General features: G+C 45.2%; 1 protein-coding gene and 1 pseudogene across 7 annotated transcripts in view; one reads left to right on the forward strand and one right to left on the reverse strand.

The window, feature by feature from the left end:
• NLGN1 (neuroligin 1) overlaps positions 1-17,535 on the forward strand; it is a 569,544-nt gene that overhangs the window by 371,049 nt on the left and 180,960 nt on the right. The gene's annotated exons all lie outside the window — the stretch shown is intronic.
• Positions 1,140-1,259, reverse strand: LOC136646529 (5S ribosomal RNA; annotated as a pseudogene).

Consider the following 17,535-nt stretch of genomic DNA (forward strand, 5'->3'; position numbering starts at 1 on the left):
ATCGGACAAGGGTTTGCACCCATGATCCTGAACACATGACCTGCTCTGCACCCAATGTGCAGCCCATTGGCTTTAAGCTAACACGCCACTGGGTCTAATTCTGTGATTGAGCTGTCGCTAGGGCCCAAGAGTAAAAGTTGGGAACCTACAGTCAAGATAACTTTGGCCTCCTGGCTGTTTTTCTAGGAAAACAGATCCCTTGGGTCAAAGGTAGCCCCAGTATTAGCCCATTTTTGCCCGGCTCACAGGTGTACACATTTTGTCCCTGCTGTGTATATGCAACGTTGGGCAGAAATGGCTTTTAAACAAAAATCATTTTTTTCTCTCTTTGGATTATTTTTTAAAAACCATTCCAGAATGCAGATGTTGTGGTAGCAAGCTCTGTTTGCCTGCCCTGATCTGGATCACTTCTTTTTTCAGTTCTATGTTCAGTTCATTAGCTTTCATTGCTCCTTCACTAATCACCAGCACTTGAAGACTTGACAGCACCGAGTCCAAGGAAGTTAGTGGCACTCCATGAACATCCTCTGATAATTTGGACTGGAGGCACTTAACATTTACTTCAGCTGCTTAACTTTGTGTGCACTTGGAGACTGTAAACAGAGGAATAACAGTAGAGCTCAAATGCGAGACAGGCTAAAAGTGTTCCACAGGGACATTGGATAGAACAGTGGCATAACTAGAAGGGGTGCAATCCACTAGGTTTTTCAGGGAACCTCACCACAGCGTGTAAGGGCAGGGGCCACTTGCATGCTGTGGTGAGACTTCCTGCAAAACTTAGTGCTTTGCACCCCTCTCTAGCTACACCACTGGGATAGAATGGAGACCAACAAGCTTATTAAGTCTCTGCACTGTGGAAATGCAACATGAATATCTGAGTATGAAAAGGTACTCAGACTCAATGTATTAATCTGATTTCTGTGCTGTGGGCAGCCATTCGTTGCTTTTACAGCCCTTTTGACAGGTGATGGAGAGCTAAAATGTTGACCTATTCAGGTGCTGTTCAGGTGTTGACCTATTCAGGTTGACCTGTTCAGGCCACATTCCATGGTCCGGACAGCGGAAAGGACTGGAGCAGCCCAATTCAGTCAGGCCAGCTGGTTGGTTGGCAACCTTCAGTCTCGAAAGACGATGGTATAAGCCTACAGCACCCAGTATTCCCAGGCGGTCTCCCATCCAAGTACTAACCAGGCCTGACTCTGCTTAGCTTCCAAGATCAGACAAGATTGGGCATGTGCAGGGTAACAGTTGCTGCCGACTTGTCTCTTATCCAGCACGGGGCTGGGGCTGGCTGTGGCCACAAGTCAGAGTAAAGGAAATGAACTCCCCTTATCCCATGTCATGCTGCAGCCAGCCCTAATGGGGCTACTCGGATTTGCACCAGTGAAATTGCTGAAGCAAATCTGAGCAGCCTGGGTTGGGCCAACCCAGCAGGGGACAGGGGTTAGGATCAGGCCTAAGTACCAGAGTCTGGTCCCACCTCCATCCAGTCCACCCATAAGCCCACCCGCCACCCGCCCTCTCCCCTGCCCAAAATGCCTTTGTTCCATCCTCCCCCTGCGCCCCACACTGGCTGCCCTTGGCTGGCACAAGCTTACCTGTTTCAAGCGGCACAGAGGCTGGATGCAGCCTCTGCGGGCCAGAACACAGCCTTGCACTGGTGAATGAATGAGGTGCAGAAGTGCCTTAGGACTTGCACTGGCCCAGAAAGCACTCAGGATTGCACTCTCAATCTCTCATTCCCAGGAAAGTGTGCACAGGTTCGCAGCCTTAGGCTGCAATCCTAACCACACTTTCCTGAGAGTAAGCCCCATTGAACAAAATAGGACTTACTTCTGAGTAGACCTGGTTAGGATTGTGCCCTTGGTTTAATAACTATTAGTTGTTGGCAACCTTCAGTCTCGAAAGACTGTGGTATCGCTCTCTGAAAGGTGGTTCTGGAACAGCGTCTAGTGTGGCTGAAAAGGCCAATCCGGGAGTGACAATCCCTTCCACACCGGGAGCAAGTGCAGTCTGTCCCTGGTCTGTCTCCCTGACTATGGGCCTTCCTTCTTTGCCTCTTTGCCTCAGACTGTTGGCCAAGTGTCTCTTCAAACTGGGAAAGGCCATGCTGCACAGCCTGCCTCCAAGCGGGCCGCTCAGAGGCCAGGGTTTCCCACCTGTTGAGGTCCACTCCTAAGGCCTTCAGATCCCTCTTGCAGTTGTATCGCAGCTATGGTCTACCTGTAGGGCGCTTTCCTTGTACGAGTTCTTCATAGAGGAGATCCTTTGGGATCCGGCCATCATCCATTCTCACAACATGACCCAGCCAACGCAGGCGTCTGTGTTTCAGCAGTGCATTGAAACAGAGTGCCTTCCATTGAATCCCAGTTTGCGCCCTTCTCCAAGTTTTGCCCAGGGTCTGTTTTGCTCCATCCTCATTCTCTACTAGAGCCACCACCAAAAATGTCCTGCCTTGGTATTGACCAACCTTGCCTCAAATGGTGGCATTCAAAACCGCTGCATTTGCCAAGCTCATGATGGTGGAACAAGTTTAGAAGGAAATGGCTGCGATCCTATCCACACTTACCTGGGAGAAAGCCCCATTGACTACAGTGGGACTTACTTCTGAGTAGACCTGCCTAGGATTGGGCTCAACAGCTTCAAAGCAATGTCTGTCCAAGCAGTGTCTGTCCAAGCCATTGTGTCTGCTATTGCAAGCATGTAAAGCTATTACGCTGGCATTGAAGATGTTATGATGCTGCTGTCTGATTTACCTTGCAGGCTTTAGTGTCTGCGTGAATGGCATTTGAATGTTCTTATTATCCAAGCTGTAACAGTCAGCTCAATTTGCAGGATTCTTTAGGAGAAGGACCAGTAGCTGCTCTCCTTTCTTCGCTGCCTGTGCTTGCAGATGAACTGTAACGAAATTTGCTAAGTGCATAATGTGTAGGGTCTGTTTTACAGCCAGATGGTGCACTTTGTATGCAATGTACAAGAGCAGGCACTCTGAGTAGTTCATTATTACACCAACCAACATGAATTATGCACACCCATCCTCCATGGCCATATATCTGAAGTTGCACAATAATCCTTTTTTAGTATCACTGGTTTTTTTTTTCCAGCTGAACCCTGTAAACAAAGACTAGGCAACAATTTCGCATGGTATCAGTGTACTGTATGTACTTCAGTGGTCATACTTCTCAGGGTTTTTCCAGCACTGCTTTGAAAACACATTTCAAAGACCATGGGCTGCAAACAAGGAAGTCATTGAAGATTTTTGCTGCAAGTCACATTTCAAGACACATATGGAGGTTCATGCAGAGCGAAACCTCCAAGGAGTTTTGAGAGAAGCAAAAAGTTGTTGAATGAGACCAGGAAAATATCTGATGTGGGGGACCATCCTGGAACCAATAGAAAGCAATGCAGCTTGTTAGTCAAGCTGAGTTGTGGGGTGTCACCTGTATCTAGCGAAAGTTGTCCAGGCCTTCACTATATGTCAAACGAAGTGGCCTTCTGCTGAGGCAGATCACCTAGTTCAGTACTATCTGGCAGCTGAATCCTGGGTTTCAGACAGGTCTTTCCCAACTCTTCCTGGAAATGTCAGGGACTGGGACCCGTTGCACGCAAGGCAGGGGCTGTATCATGAAGCTACAGTTCCTCCTCGCAGCTCCATAGACTTCCCGAAAAACCTTCCTTTAGTCCAGGGACATGCGGTCAAGAGAGGCAAGGAAGGCAGAGTCTCACATGTCATATGCAAATGAACACAACTGTCACAAAAAGTTTAAAAAAATACGAAGAATTTTCAACTGAGCTGTTACAAATGTCATTTTGATATGATTGGAATGTAGTGGTGGTGTTGCTAGAGGGGGTGCATTTGCCTGTTTTGCTCAGAATGGCTCCAAAGGGGAGGGGGTTTAATAACTATTAGTCCCTTCCATTGAATCCCAGTTTGTGCCCTTCTCCAAGTTGTGCCCAGTGTCCACTTTATACACTGCAGTGAGCAAAACCTTGTGCTTTGCACCCCCTCTAGCTATGCCACTGATTCCAATCATTTTTAAATAATCAAGATCACCAAGTTTGCAGAGCTCCGCTGCAAGTGCAGAGAGAAACTAGAGGTGCAGCAATGATGAGCTCAGCCTCCCCTTTGATAACACAACCCCTACAAAACTGGTTGGAGCACAGGCCATAAGTACGTGTGCATGCACTCCTGCACTCCACCCAGTTTCTGCCTGCACTCCATCCAGTTTCTGTGGGGTAGCGCAATCAGAAGGGTGGCTGAGCTTGTCACTGCTGCACCTCTTGTCTCTCCCTGTATAGCGACAGGCACCATGTGCAGTGACGAGCTCAGCCTCACCTTTGATTACAGCCAGGTAGGGCCCTAGAATGCCTTGCAGTTTCTGAGTAGCGTCCCAGAATACCTTGCAGTGCCACAGTAAGTGGCCTCCGTAGCCGTCGACCTCACCACACATCGCAGCTTTAGTGAAGACATTGTGCTTTGTGTACTGTTTAGCTTCAGGACTTTTATACCTCGATGCTAAATGTCTCAGCTAGCATATTTGTCTGTAATGGCTGAAAGCCATCCCTTCACTGCAAGGATAACATCTTTCATAATAGTAAGCTGGTTCAGTGGTGGAAATGCCCCATCTCCATCATTTATTTGCTGGCCCAGCAAGTCTCGGGGTGGTCCAATAGAGTGTCATTGAACAAGTAAAGCACAGTCTGCTTACTGTTTTATTTTGGCTATAATTTTGCTTCTTTCTCCAGGAAGGAAGGAACCATGTGTAACTGCCATCAAACCGAATACGCTCCAGTTGCTTTTTAAATGCAAGACTGGAAATAGCTTGATAGGGAGGTAAATATTTTGACCATTTATTTACAGGCAAAAAAAAAATAAAAATGTTTTGTTATGATGCTGCGATGTATGCTAATTGCAGTAATTGGCAAATTATTATTTTCAATAAAGTGTGAATAACAAACAGCTAGAGAGTTGGGAAGTTAAACGTAATAGCAGTGGCATAGCTGCAGGGGGGCATGGTAAGTACTGCAAGCGATGAAACATGCCATGTAATCTGCCCCTTCCACTTGCTAAGCCATTGCAAAGCCATGGCAACACACAGCCTCTCAAGGGCCATTTACGTTGTGTGGCTTCTCTATTGTTTATAACACATTGTGCTGGCAAACCTTGATATCAAGGGGTTGGTTTCAGTAGTATCACTAGGGTTCGTATCATCCATAAGAACATAAGAACAGCCCCACTGGATCAGGCCATAGGCCCATCTAGTCCAGCTTCTTGTATCTCACAGCAGCCCACCAAATTCCCCAGGGGAGCACACCAGATAACAAGAGTCCTGCATCCTGGTGCCCTCCCTTGCATCTGACATTCTGACATAGCCCATTTCTAAAATCAGGAGGTTGCGCATGCACATCATGGCTTGTACCCCGTAATGAATTTTTCCTCCAGAAACTTGTCCAATCCCCTTTTAAAGGCGTCCAGGCCAGACGCCATCACCACATCCTGTGGCAAGGAGTTCCACAGACCAACCACACGCTGAGTAAAGAAATATTTTTTTCTTTTGTCTGTTCTAACTCTCTGAACACTCAGTTTTAGTGATTGTGGGCATGTTGATGTAGCATCATCCCTCCTGCTGGGTTTTTGGCTATAACATTTGAAAGAATAGCGATATTTCAACTCTATTTGTTTCATTGCATTCTGCATGAAATTACGCATCGAATGATATATAACATGATGGTATTATTTAAAAAATACCAAGATTTTAAACATTTTGATCAGTAGCCGCCCTGGGTCCCTTTTAGGGAGAAGGGCGGGGTATAAATAAAGTTTATTATTATTATTATTATTATTATTATTATTATTATTATTATTATTAGTGGTGTAACCCCCCCACCCCGTGTGTGTCACCCAGTGTGGCCTGTACCCCCTAGTGACTCCACTAAGTGGAAATGGAAAAGGTGCAAAAGAGAGCGACTAAGATGATTACGGGGCTGGGGCACCTTCATTATGAGGAAAGGCTACGGCGTTTGGGCCTCTTCAGCCTAGAAAAGAGACGCTTGAGGGGGGACATGATTGAGACATACAAAATTATGCAGGGGATGGACAGAGTGGATAGGGAGATGCTCTTTACACTCTCACATAATACCAGAACCAGGGGACATCCACTAAAATTGAGTGTTGGGCGGGTTAGGACAGACAAAAGAAAATATTTCTTTACTCAGCGCGTGGTCGGTCTGTGGAACTCCTTGCCACAGGATGTGGTGCTGGCGTCTAGCCTAGACGCCTTTAAAAGGGGATTGGACGAGTTTCTGGAGGAAAAATCCATTATGGGGTACAAGCCATGATGTGTATGCGCAACCTCCTGATTTTAGGAATGGGTTAAGTCAGAATGCCAGATGTAGGGGAGAGCACCAGGATGAGGTCTCTTGTTATCTGGTGTGCTCCCTGGGGCATTTGGTGGGCCGCTGTGAGATACAGGAAGCTGGACTAGATGGGCCTATGGCCTGATCCATTGGGGCTGTTCTTATTTTCTTATGTTCTTATGTTCACTGGTTGGTAAGACTTTGAAAAGATGTTATGCCATCTTTGCTTACTAAGAACCTACCATTTAGAGTTGCAGTATCAAATCTGCTGAAGTAGAGTTCCTTTGCCAAGCAGGAAAAAAGCACTAGCTCAGATGCAAGAAGTGCACACCATCTCTCTTTACCTCTTTAACCTTTAGCTCAGGGATGGCCAACCTTCCAACTTTAGGGCTCCTGGACCTTTAACAATTGTGTAGAAGAGGGAATTTTAGAAGGTGCAGCTTGTCATCTGTGCAATTACCACTTCTACACAATTTTTAAAGGCCAGGCAATGGCATAGCTACACCATCTGGCACCCAGGGACACAAAATTTTAACACACCCCTGACCTGCTGAAGCCCTTAGAAAGGCATTCCCGGTTTTTGGTAAGATGGGAAGTGCCTTTCCAAGGCTTCCGGCAAACCTTCTGAGGCCCAGGAAGGCTGTTTGTGGTCTCCTCAAGGCCTTAGAAAGGCACTTCCCATTTTCAATAACTGGAAATGCTTTTCTAAGGCCAGGGGGGTGTTGCACAGTTATGCATAGCCTCCCTGATTCTAAACAGTTCTGATTTTAGCAAAAACCGGAGGTGTCTTTCTAAGTGCTCAAGCGGGTCTTTTAAATATTTTCAAGGCTCATGGCCGTGCGCTGACTCTATGAGTCTTGGAAGGCCTCAGAAAGGCACTCCCAAGGGTTGTACCTGGGGCAATTGATTCCCCAGCCCTCCCTAGCTATACCACTGAATCGCGGAGCATTAAAGTTGGAAGTTTGCTCACCCCTGCTTTAGCTGATAGGGTAGCAACTCCAGTGAATTATCAAAATAAAAACTTAGGAGGGGGGCTGAAGTTCAGTGGCAGAGCATATGCTTTGCATGCAGAAGACCCCTCTTGGGTTTTTTCCCCCTTTTTATATCACATGTTAAGCACGGTCACCCCCTTCTTGAGGTCAGTTTCTTCCCTTATTGCAGTGGCATATTCAAAACATGTTTAAAAGTTGGCGTCAATAGCATTTTGTCTGTTTTTCCGCACACCCGCTTTTGGGGTACTTACCTAGAGCAGTGTTGATTGTTTGCTTTTTAATTAGATATCGCTAAGGTTTGCACTGCAGAACTGCCAATGATTCAGTGGGACTAAAGTTCCAATCCTGAAAGCAGATCTGATAGCCTTGAGCACTTGGGAGTATCTTGAGAATGCAGGTGTGTTCAGGGTTGTGGCACTTACACAACCTGTGCTAGGCATGTGTAAACCGAAAGGTAGATTTCCATTTTCGTGTCTATTCTCCTGGCTCAAAGAAGAGTGGATTTCCACAGAAAATTCATCTGCCTATTTGAATAGTGTCAGTTTCCATTTTCACTGCCCTTGCTTGCAACATTTATATTTTGTAATTTTATCCCACACTTCCTCCCTTTTGCTCAGTGATGACATGGATCTGCCTCCCCCCCCCCCCATTTTATCATTACAGCTACCATGTGAAGTAAGTTGGCTGAGAGGTGGTGACAAACTGAAAGTCATCCATTGTGCACCTACACTGAACAGGGATTTGAACTAAGATCTAAATACTGACAAATCTTGTCAAAGGCTCACTTCACTTGAAAGCCTGCACATGCGTTTTCTACCACATTGCATCATGGATCTTGTAATCCTAAAACTGCAGAAACCAGTGGTTCTCAAACCTTTAGCACTGGGACCCACTTTTTAGAATGAGTATCTGTCAGGGCCGACCAGAAGTTATGTCATGACCAGAAGTGACATCATCAAGCAGAAATTTTTTTAACAATCCTAGGCTGCAATCCTACCCATACTTACCCAGGAATAAATCCAATATACTATCATTGTTAAAAGTATATATAGGTTGAGCAACAGTCAGTCGCTTAGAAAGGATTATCTTTCACTTGTTCAGGGGGAAGGAAGAGTGTTGCTTGGAGAGAGAATGATTGATGGATTGTCAGCTGGCTGCCCTCTCTCTAACTATTGTAAAGGACTGTTATTCTTTAATTTAAAGGGCCCTTCTCATCCTGTTGAGATAAAAATCTCTACAACAGTAAGAAAAGCAGTTTAAAGGGGTGTATTTTTCCCCTTCTCCAGGGATTAGCACATTCCTTCTCATTTGCAGTGGCCATTTGTGTTGAGTCAAATCAGTGTATAAAAAATCAGTGTATGAAAAGGTTGAACCTGTACATAGTAGCCTGTTAAAAGTACAGATGTGTAACATTTCCCTAAATCCAGTCACATACCAGAGTAGCATCAAGTATATTAAAAAATAAAATATTGAAATGAATAGGGATCCACCTGAAATTGGTTTGTGACCCACCAAGTGGGTCCCAACCCACAGTTTGTGAAACACTGGTAAACTATTAGTTGGCATTTGACTTATGATAGTTTGGTATAAAAGGGGCAGACTTTAATGAATTAGTTCTTGTTCATGTATGCTTATCTCATCAGAATGAAGATGAGTTGACATGATGTATGTATTGAAAGAATTCAGCTGAGTACAGACTACAGAAAGAATACAGGGAAGCCTTTTTATGCTGACACTGGGGGCATGGTGATTTTAATCAGAATCCAAGTTTTGAGTGCCCTTTGTTGGGATAGAAGGGTGGGCTATGAATTCTAAATAAATAAATAAATAAATAATGCTCATTCACATATCTTGCAAGTGGATTGCTTAACAGCATAGCAGTTTTTCAGATCAGTATTCAGAAATGATGAAACTGCAATCATTGACCTGAATTGCATGATTTCCCCCTAAAATTTGGCAGCACTCCTGAACTGTGCTAAAAGAAAATGATAGAATTCTTTCTTCATAGAAAGAAAGCTACTTTTGCCAGCTCTTCTTCAGTGGGGATAGAAAACAGTCCAAAATATTTATGATATGGAAAATCCTTGTTTTCCAGGTTGGTGGTAAAATTGGAATATGAATTACCTCCATACCGAGCTGTTGGAAAGATGAATGAAACAAGCATTGTAAAACAGGTCATGCATTGTACCCTTTTTTAAAAATGTCTGGTATGTCTGCTAGTAATCCCAGACTGAAGGTCTGGTTGGTGTGGTTGATTGCACTCAGGGATAGGTAAGTGGCTACCTAGCTTAAGCATGCATGTTTTTGGCACAGCAGATACAAGAATAGGCTACATGAAATAAACTAGCATAACACTGCTGCCTTTCCTCTCCAGTGCGCGAAGCCTGGGTAAAGTAGGTATGGAGGATAGGCTGTTACCCATGCAGCAAATCCCCCCTCTCCACATCGCTGAAATGGTCCAATGGAAAGGCAGAGGCCAATACGGTTGATTCCAGCAGCGTCGCAGGAGTTGCCAGAACGTGACTGTGTTCAGCCATGAACTGCCTCAGGGACTCCAGCTCCGGATTTTGCCTCGAGGTTGACTCCTGAAGCCTTTTCCATAACTGGATGTAGCCACAAGGCAGTGGAGGTTTGGGATCAGAGTTTTCCTTCTCTCGGATGAGCTGCCTTCCCAGGCTGACGAGTCCCATTTACCCGGTGGCTGTTTAGTCGCCTCTAACGACAAGTACAGCCAAACTGAGGGCCTATTCTTATCCCCAGCCCCCAGGGGTATGACCCCTATATATGACCCAATATAGGGTCATAATAACCCTTATAGAGCCTTACACTGCTGGAACTATCATCCTTTATGACTATTGCAAAGTGTGACATGACATTCCTTATAGCCTGGCCACTGCCGCAAGCCGTGATCAGCCAGGTACACGTACCTGCAGTCCGTACATATTCCCCAACACCAAAAAAATAAGGACGGGGGCAGAAGGAAGTTTAATAGGCAAAGTCCACAGTCCTGATTTCTCAGTACATGCATGCACTGGTTCTGCTTTGAGGTGAATTGTTATTAACATACCTCCTTTCTTGGTCAATTCAGCTGCTTTCTTCATCACCAGGTCTTGTGATTTTGCTCGTTTACATCGAAATCCTGAGCATTAAGCAATTAGCTATGCACCACTGGTGAAAGGTAGAGATATACTCTAAATGTGACAATTAGCTGTTTCGTTTGTTTATCTGGGTGAATAATGACAGAGCCTTGCACCAGAAGCCACAGAACAAATTGGTTTGCTTGCTACTATATTCTCTCAAATATTCACGGAAATGATAAAGAAAATCCATTTTCTTCTATCTTAAATGTCCCTCTCTCTTAAATTCACTAATGACACTGATTATTTTACAGGCAACTAATCTTTGGAATTAAAGACTCAAGTAAGAGAATCCAAGAGCTGTTCTAATTGGGTTGATACATGGGCTAGCAGAATAATTGATTGACACCAGGATCGCTTAAGCACACAGAGAGCGAACAGAATCAGATTAATGAAAACATATGGTAATTACAACTGTGGAAAAACAAGTTAAGATCTATAATGGAGCCTAAGGGTAAATAAGCAAAAGTGTGATCTAGCAATGATTAGAGTTTAAAAAGAAAATAATTTCTGAAGGGTATACTTCTTGAGCTCCGACAATGTTTAAATGGAAGATCTCAGCAATGTGTTTCTTCACACATTGATATTGTGTGTGATATTATGAAAGCTGTCTTCTTGATCGCTAAAGAAACATAATCCCTTAGTGATATTCTGAAATAAGAATGACTTTATTTATTTTTTCTGCACTATAAAATAAACTATGGCCTAGTTGCCACCCTTCTGCAAACTCTCCCATCCACTGGCTAAGGTACGGTGTCGGTCATGGAATGTTCATAGCGTTCTAACTGCTCAAGTGAAAGTAACTACCAATGAGAAGTTGATAAACAGCGTAGCTTCTGTGAAAGAAGCAACAAACCTCACACACTAACCTACTAACACGAACACGCTAACACACAGACAAAAGGAGCTTTGGGAAGGCAGTGGGATGTTACCTTCCCTCAAGAGCTCCTCTACTTAACATGCAACTTGAACATTCAGCTTTCAATAAAGGGGGGGCTCCCCATATCTACAGATCCCGTATCTGAAGATTCAGTTATCCGCAGATTGGGTCTGGCCCACTCATGCATCCCCTCCAGAGACAATCAATCAACAGTATTGTTGATTCAAGGGGAGCTCCACTCCACTTGCCTCAGTAGGTCCTTCTGAGCCCAGCAGAGATGCCCCTGGCAGGCTTCCCTGGGCCTCTTAATGCCTTTTAAGGCATTAAAAATGTCACTTCCAGTTTCTCTGTGAAACTGGATATCACATGTTCTAAGCCAGGGGTGTCCAAAGTTTTTGGCAGGAGGGCCACATCAGCTCTCTGACACTGTGTTGGGGGCCGGGGGAAAAAAGAATTAATTTACATTTAAAATTTGAATAAATTTACATAAATGAATATATTAGAGATGGAATTTATATGAATGAATGAAGGTTTTGCAATAGCTCAAGGCCTATAAAAGGCCTTACACAAAGCAAGGCTGGCCTTTCCTTTGCTGCCACTGCTGCATCAGAGATGTGAAACAACAAGCCGTGGAGGGATCCCACAGCTCACGTGAGAGGTCAAACAGACGCCCTCACGCTGAGAACAGTTGTGTTGGGTCAGTGTGGGCTCCAACAAATCTCTGGAGGGCCAGAGGCTCATTGGAGACTGGGGGCTCCCTGAGGGCTGCATAGAAAGTCCTTGAGGGCCGCAAGTGGCCCCAGGGCCAGGGTTTGGGCACCCCTGTTCTAAGCTCTAAAGCTCAGTCTGAGTCTGGCAGAGGCCAGGAGCAGATATCAGAAGCCCCTCCAGAAGTGATGTTACCTCCAGAGGGAGGGGCAGCCCCCTGGGATTGCGGGGATGGGTGTTCGCCGATATCCGTGGTTTTAGCTAACCGTGTAAGGGTTCGGGAACGGAACCCCCATGGATAAGGGGGCATGTCTCTATGTCTGAACATGTCTCCATAGATGGCTTTAGCACCCATTCTCAGCATTCCCAAACATTCCCCATCCTATTCCAGCCAGCCCCAGTAAGTCCCGTTAAGCCACTTTTCAAAGTCCACACAATACAGAATACTGTACTATAAGTGTACCGTGCATACATTTTTTGTTCAGATTTCACAACATGTTCACTATTTCACTATAAAAGCGATGTTGGACTTAAGAACTAAACACTTAACAAACTAACCTCTAGAACCTAACCTGTTCTTAAATAGAGGAACATCTATACTCCTTTCAGGAGTGGTGCTATCATTAGGCCAACTCGTCGGCCACCTAGGGCACAGACCTCAGAGGGGAGCAGATTTACGCTGCAATCCTAACGACACTTTCCTGAGAGAAAGCCCCACTGAACAAAATAGAACTTACTTCTGAGTAGACCTGGTTAGGATTGTGCACTTATACAGATTAGGTTTTGGGGGGGCATGTAGACCCTTTCTAAGTGGCACACACAAAGTCGTCATATGTTTTTGAAAACCACAGCAGTTTACTGTTTGCTTGATTTATTTATTTTATTTTTATTTACTATATTTATATCCCACCTTACTCCCTGAAGGGACCCAAGGCGGCTTACAACAATGATTAAAACGAATACAAAAAAACAACACATTAAAAACACAATCAAAAACAAGGTGAAAACACATTCACAACACAATACATTTCTTTGCTACTTCTTACATAGAATGCCCCCAAGTTTCTAGTGTTACAATGGGCGCACTCAAGGTGGGCACAACTACCCTGCTTGAGCAGGGAAATGGGGAGAAAAGTGGGGAAAGAGCATAAGAATATAAGAAGAGCCCTGCTGGATCAGGCCAAAGGCCCATCTGGTCCAGCTTCCTGTGTCTCACAGTGGCCCCCCAGATGCCTCAGGGAGCACACAAGACAGCAAGAGACCTGCTTCCTGGTGCCCTCCCTTGCATCTGACATTCTGTGGTAGCCCATTTCTAAAATCAGGAGGTTGCACATACCCATCATGGCTTGTAACCCTTGATGGACTTTTCTTCCATAAACTTGTCCAATCCCCTTTTAAAGGCATTTAGGCCAGATGCCATCACCAGATGGACTGTGTGATCGACAGGAGGGAATGATGGACAGAAGAGAAAGTCAATAGTGGGATGCTAGTGAGCTGCATTCCACTAACTGGCAGTTAATTTGCTTACCCGAGAATGCCAGTATTGGTGGAGTGTTGAAGAGGCAAGGGGGCAGAATGTAGAAGGCAGCGGGGGCCGATTGGAGCAGTGCAGAGATGACCAATGAGATCAGCCAAGCCCAGGTGGCCCTACTGGGAAGAGATACCATCTCTAGGAAAACCATCCACAAAGAGATTTTGGCTAAGATAATCTCTGAGAAGGTGGGCAAGCGGGGGGGGGGGGCTGGGCTGGGCTGTGCAGAAGGGCAATGACACCAGCCCACCTCACCAGTCTTACCCTCACCCAGTGGAAGAGGTAGAACAGAAGGTGAAGCAGAAAAGCTTATTGAAAACCCCACTCCTACATCCTACCTATCTGTAGCAAATAGATTGCAATCCCTAAGGAAGCATATGTTTGGTGTTGAAGGTAGATAAGATAGAAGGAGAAGAGACCAATAGATTTCTGGTGCACCGTGGAGGGAATCTTGCCTTGTGCCTTATCCTTTGACATTATATTAATATTTGGACCATTGCTGACCAACCACTTGTCCATTATGTGATGAGAAGGGAGTTCTCATCTTTGGTGAACCACCCCTTCCCAACATGGACATATGAGGGAGACCTGTGGACCTAATTGCATGGTTGATTGAATACTTCACTAACGTGTGAGAAGGATGTACACTCATTGCTTCTCAATATGTGATGGGCCAGTGGTTAGGCAGTGATTGACTGAACTAGCATGTTGCTGTCGCTACCCAGAATGGCTCCACTGGAGTGTTAGGGACTGTTTACACAGTGTGTTGCAGTGCCTGCAATATGTTCGGTGCTGCCCCCCATAGATGCATGATTGAACCAAGCCCAATATTTATGGCTGATAGTCACCACCTTCTATCTAGCATATGAAGCTTGATTTAGTAAACATATATGATTGCCTTGTGTGTTTGGGCTGTATGCAGTGGTATCACTAGGGTTTGTGTCACCCAGTACAGGAGGCCAACATGTCACCCTATGATGGACCTCCCCCCATGCAATGGGTGGGGTAAGACCCTGGGAGGTGGGCATGGTGACATACCATCGCCCTGTCCCTACTGGTTTTTTGGCTATAACTTTTGATAGAATAGTAATATTTCAACGCTGTTTGTTTCATTAAATGAAACAAATTAAATGAGTTATTTGCATCTGTCTTCACGGCAGAAGACCTCGGGCAGATACCGCTGCCCGAACGGCCCCTCCTGACCGAGGAGTTAAGTCAGATAGAGGTTAAAAGAGAAGATGTTTCAGACCTCATTGATAAATTAAAGATCAATAAGTCACCGGGCCCTGATGGCATCCACCCAAGGGTTATTAAGGAATTGAAGAATGAAGTTGCAGATCTCTTGACTAAGGTATGCAACTTGTCCCTCAAAACGGCCACAGTGCCAGAAGATTGGAGGATAGCAAATGTCACGCCTATTTTTAAAAAGGGAAAGAGGGGGGACCCGGGAAACTATAGGCCGGTCAGCCTAACATCCATACCGGGTAAGATGGTGGAATGCCTCATCAAAGATAGGATCTCAAAACACATAGACGAACAGGCCTTGCTGAGGGAGAGTCAGCATGGCTTCTGTAAGGGTAAGTCTTGCCTCACGAACCTTATAGAATTCTTTGAAAAGGTCAACAGGCATGTGGATGCGGGAGAACCCGTGGACATTATATATCTGGACTTTCAGAAGGCGTTTGACACGGTCCCTCACCAAAGGCTACTGAAAAAACTCCACAGTCAGGGAATTAGAGGACAGGTCCTCTCGTGGATTGAGAACTGGCTGGAGGCCAGGAAGCAGAGAGTGGGTGTCAATGGGCAATTTTCACAATGGAGAGAGGTGAAAAGCGGTGTGCCCCAAGGATCTGTCCTGGGACCGGTGCTTTTCAACCTCTTCATAAATGACCTGGAGACAGGGTTGAGCAGTGAAGTGGCTAAGTTTGCAGACGACACCAAACTTTTCCGAGTGGTAAAGACCAGAAGTGATTGTGAGGAGCTCCAGAAGGATCTCTCCAGACTGGCAGAATGGGCAGCAAAATGGCAGATGCGCTTCAATGTCAGTAAGTGTAAAGTCATGCACATTGGGGCAAAAAATCAAAACTTTAGATATAGGCTGATGGGTTCCGAGCTGTCTGTGACAGATCAGGAGAGAGATCTTGGGGTGGTGGTGGACAGGTCGATGAAAGTGTCGACCCAATGTGCGGCGGCAGTGAAGAAGGCCAATTCTATGCTTGGGATCATTAGGAAGGGTATTGAGAACAAAATGGCTAGTATTATAATGCCGTTGTACAAATCGATGGTAAGGCCACACCTGGAGTATTGTGTCCAGTTCTGGTCGCCGCATCTCAAAAAAGACATAGTGGAAATGGAAAAGGTGCAAAAGAGAGCGACTAAGATGATTACGGGGCTGGGGCACCTTCCTTATGAGGAAAGGCTACGGCGTTTGGGCCTCTTCAGCCTAGAAAAGAGACGCTTGAGGGGGGACATGATTGAGACATACAAAATTATGCAGGGGATGGACAGAGTGGATAGGGAGATGCTCTTTACACTCTCACATAATACAAGAACCAGGGGACATCCACTAAAATTGAGTGTTGGGCAGGTTAGGACAGACAAAAGAAAATATTTCTTTACTCGGCGCGTGGTCGGTCTGTGGAACTCCTTGCCACAGGATGTGGTGCTGGTGTCTAGCCTAGACGCCTTTAAAAGGGGATTGGACGAGTTTCTGGAGGAAAAATCCATTATGGGGTACAAGCCATGATGAGTATGTGCAACCTCCTGATTTTAGGAATGGGTTAAGTCAGAATGCCAGATGTAGGGGAGGGCACCAGGATGAGGTCTCTTGTTATCTGGTGTGCTCCCTGGGGCATTTGGTGGGCCGCTGTGAGATACAGGAAGCTGGACTAGATGGGCCTATGGCCTGATCCAGTGGGGCTGTTCTTATGTTCTTATGTTCTTATGTTCATTGCATTCTGCATGAAATGGTGCATCAAATGATATATAACGTGATGATATTATTGAAAAATACAAAGATTTAAAAATATTTGGTGAGTAGTGATATCAGACACACACACACCCATGCATATCACCCGGTGCAGCTTGAACCTCCTAGCACAGTGATTTTCATCCTTTTTCATCTCACGGCACACTGACAAGGCACTAAAATGGTCAAGGCACACCACCAGGTTTTTGACAATTGACAAGGCACACCATGCTGCCCGTGGGGGCTCACATCTCCCATTGGCCCTATTAATAAATGACCTTCCCCCAAATTCCTGTGGCACACCTGTAGACCACTCGTGGCACACCAGTGTGCCACGGCACAGTGGTTGAAAATGGCTGACCTAGCAACACCACTGGCTGTATGTTGTTTTTATTTTTCCTCACATGACACTGATTGGCTGAAAACAAGTGTTCAAGCATTATTTACATTTATATTTGCATCAGCCCAAAGTGTCATTAAACATTTTTCTGGCAGTAAAATTTCAGTTTAGTGTCTCTAACAGCCCAATCCTATCAACACTTTCCTGGGAGTAAGCCCCATTGACTCTAATGGGACTAACTTCTGAGTAGACCTGCATAGGATTGGGCTCTAACTCAGTGGTTCTCACACATTTAGCACCGGGACCCACTTTTTAGAATGAGAATCTGTCAGGAACGACCGGAAGTGATATGACCGGAAGTGACATCATCAAGCAGGAAAATATTTAACTATCCTAGACTGCAATCCTATCCACACGTACCCAGGAGTAAGTTCCATTTACTATAATTGTTAAAAGAATATACATAGTACCTTGTTAAAAGTACAGGTCTGTAACATTTCCCTCAATGCAATCACATATCATGGTAGCATTAAGTATAAAATATTAAAAATAAAATATTGACATCAATGGGGACCCACCTGAAATTGGTTCATGACCCACCTAGTGGGTCCCGACCCACAGT

Source organism: Tiliqua scincoides, chromosome 3, assembly GCF_035046505.1.
Source record: "Tiliqua scincoides isolate rTilSci1 chromosome 3, rTilSci1.hap2, whole genome shotgun sequence".
NCBI lineage: Eukaryota > Metazoa > Chordata > Lepidosauria > Squamata > Scincidae > Tiliqua > Tiliqua scincoides.